General features: G+C 52.9%; 1 non-coding gene across 1 annotated transcript; it reads left to right on the top strand.

Annotated features, from left to right (window-relative positions):
• The first annotated feature begins 1,016 nt into the window (after positions 1 to 1,016).
• TRNAG-CCC (transfer RNA glycine (anticodon CCC)) lies at positions 1,017 to 1,089 on the top strand. Its single transcript has one exon. It is a non-coding gene; the product is annotated as a tRNA-Gly (tRNA).
• Positions 1,090 to 3,331: the final 2,242 nt, after the last annotated feature.

The raw sequence follows: 3,331 nt of genomic DNA on the forward strand, positions 1-3,331 counted from the left end.
TGTCAGGAGATACAGCCCTGGCGCCCCTGTCCAGAGGGTGGGGCCCTGCCTCCAGTCCCCCTCACACTGGCCGGCCTCCAGAGAGAGGCCTAGGCCAGCATGCCCACCTTCAACCCCACCCAGGGTTTTGAGCAAATCTCTTCTCCCCAGGCCAGCTTGCCTGGCACAGACTGTGCTCCCAGACGCACCACCCTTGCCCTGGCAGCAGACAAAAAGCCTCCAAGGGGAGCAGGGTGGGGTGGGGTGGGATGGGCCGTGAGGGGCTGTTGTACCCGGCCAGTGGACCCTGTGTCTCAGACACATGCCCAGCCCAAGGCCCCAACAGCCCGGGACCCAGAATCTCCCAGAGCACAGTTCACATCAAAGACAAAACCCCAGTATGATGGGACTTCCCTGGAGGTCCAGTGGATGAGACTCCGCTCTTCCAGCTTCCACGGCAGGGGACGTGGGTTTGATCCCTGGTTAGGGAACTAAGACCCCACATGCCGCATGGCCAAAAAAAAAAACCAAAACAGTATGAGGGCTGTGGTCCAGGGTTTAGCGAGGAGCCAGGGCTGCAAAGGAATAGCTCTGGCACAAAGGACACAGGGCTGGTGTTCTGATTGTGTTTTCTTAGATTCTGTGCTTGTCTATTTCACATCATTAATCTCAGGGCCAATCTACCAGCCACAGCTGTTTACATCTGCCTTGGATCCAGAGCCCAAACCCCCCACCTCATCCAGCCCCCCACCACCACACCAGTATTGCCCCACCTAAGTCACCCAAGCCAGGGACCAAAGACGGACAGCCCCTATGCTGGAACTATTCAAACTAACCCATCTTAGGCTGTCCACCCTGTCCTGCCCTGCCTTTCCCTCAGAAGCCCTTGGAAGCCTCAGCAAAGGCTCTGGTCTCAGCTTCTCTGGCTTCTTTCTGCCTCCTGGCCAGCACTGGTGCTTCCCCATGTGGCCTTGCATGGCGTGGCATGCCCCTTCTCTTAGGAAATGTAAGTAATAAAAATATTCTTTTATGGGACTTCCCTGGTGGTCCAGTGGTTAAGACTCTGCACTCCCACTGCAGTGGGCACAGGTTCGATCCCTGGTCAGGGAACTAAAGATACTCTATGCCAGTGTGGCACAGCCAAAAAAAAAATTAAAATAAAAATTCTTTTAATGGCATTGGCCTCTCTGTGTCATCACTCAGTCACCTCCATAAATTAAAATCCCAAGGGCACATTTTGAGACAGTTCGTTCACAGTCTGGATCTCTGGACCTAATTGCAGGTCCTGGATGTTCACAACCAGGTGGAAGTCATAAGAAAGAATAATCTGTAGGCAGTTTCTGGAGCAGTCAAAGTTGGGAAGAAATCTCTTACCTTCAGAAACACCAAGGCCCCCAGAGTTCCAGTAGTTCCTGAGACTCTAGGGAACCACGTGTGCCCATGAGGCCCAGACGTACCACCTCCAGTGTGTGAGGCCAGGGGTGGTGGGGACTGCTTCTCCACCCAACACCAGCCCTCTCATCCCCAGTTCTTGCACAAGAAGCTCCAAGACCCTCTTCCCAGAACCTGGAGACCCTCCACCTGACAGCCTTGCTCAGAGCCCACTCTTCCAGGTGGCCCTGGCCCCACAAGGCCTTCGGTGGTCCCCTGAGCCCACAGAGCAATTAAATAACCTGGTGTGTGGTTTTCAATCCACCTCCTGTGATACTGGGTTGGTGTGAGTCCATCCCCTGAACTGGATTCTCCACCAGCGAGGCCTGCGCATGGTGGCCCCTCAGTGGCACTGTCTCCCGGGTTCAGGCCCAAGGAGCCTAAGTCCCCCTTCTCCCTCTCCCCACAGGGGCTGTGTGACCCAAGTGGCCTCGTTCACCTCTGAGATGTCAGGACCCTCCCTGCATCTTGGATGGGGACAGAGCAGACAGGAGGGACGGGTGGGTGACAGTGGGCAATCTGGCCAGCACACCCCTCTGGCCAGTCCCAGCCTGGGCCAGAGTGGTCAGACTTGCCCAGGGAAGTCCTTTAGGACTCAGCCCTGTCAATCTTGGTGGATCCTTGTGGGGTACGTGTCCCATTCCTTGCTGCTAGCAAGGCCAGAGCCCGGCCAGGGCACAAAGCGTTGCCCTGTTCTATCTCTTTCTTTAGGATAACATAGTCATTTCTTTCTCTCTGATGTAAAAGTCTCCACTTCCGGCCGAGATAGAGTAACGGGCTGGATTTACCCTTCTACCTGAAACAAGTGAAAAACAGGACAAAACCTACAAAACTGTGGTTTTCAGACATTGGACAGCGGGCAGCACAGGGCAGTGTTGTTGAGAGACAGGAAACAAGGAGGTGAGTCCCACAATCACCCCCTGGGGCAGGGAGGGTAACCGAGGCCGGCCAGGCAACTCCCCAGGAAGAAGAGCCAGGCTGAGCGTGCAGGAGACCAGGAGGCTAGAATCTGCGGGAGAAAAGAAAGCCACACGCAGAGTGAGCCCAGAGACCTGTGGAGGACCCCCCCAACGGCTGAGAGCTGAGGGGCACTGGTATGGGACACGTGGCTGGGAACAAGGCATGCTCCCAACAGCAGAGCCAGCTCTGTGCGAAAGTTTCCCTTCAGCCCTCTTGTGGGAAGAAGGCTCACTTTCCGCCCCTGAACCGTGTCTCCCTTAACTTCCACCCTGTTCCATCTGTGGTCTGCATTCCCTAATGATTCCTTCATTTCCTTGGAAAACTAAGAAAGATCTCCCAGAACCTTCTCTCTCTGACCCATCCCTATACTGCTGAGTTTTCTATCAAGTCCTTTTTTTAAAAAATGGAAGTGAAATTCACATAACAAAATAAACGGTTTTACAGTGAACGACTCAGCGGCATTTAGTACATTCACAGGGTTGTGCAGCTACCACCTCTACCTGGTTCCACAACATTTCCATCCCCCAAAAGAGAACCCCGTGCTCATTAAGTGCTCACCCCCAGCCCCCCTGACCCCGAGCCCCTGGAAACCACTGATCTGTTTTCTGTCTCTATGGATTTGCTATTCTGGAAACTTTGCATACATGGAATCATACAACATGTGACTTTTTGTGTCTGTCTTCTTTCAATCAGCGTTTTTTTCAAGGGTGCTAATGTTCTAACGTGTCACTACTTCGTCCCTTTTTATGGTTGAATAGTATTCCATTGTATGGATGGACCAGAGTTTGCTTTTTCCCTCACTCATTGACGAACACAAGTTGATTCCACCCTTTGCCTCTTGAGAATACTGCTCCCATGAGCAGTGGTGTACAAATTTTTATTTGCACACTTGTTTTTAATTCTTCTGGGTGTATACACGGAGGGCTTGTTTTATAGTCACAGTTTTCTTAACCAGCCCTCC

The sequence above is a fragment of the Balaenoptera ricei genome, chromosome 15, assembly GCF_028023285.1.
Source record: "Balaenoptera ricei isolate mBalRic1 chromosome 15, mBalRic1.hap2, whole genome shotgun sequence".
Taxonomy (NCBI): Eukaryota; Metazoa; Chordata; class Mammalia; order Artiodactyla; family Balaenopteridae; genus Balaenoptera; species Balaenoptera ricei.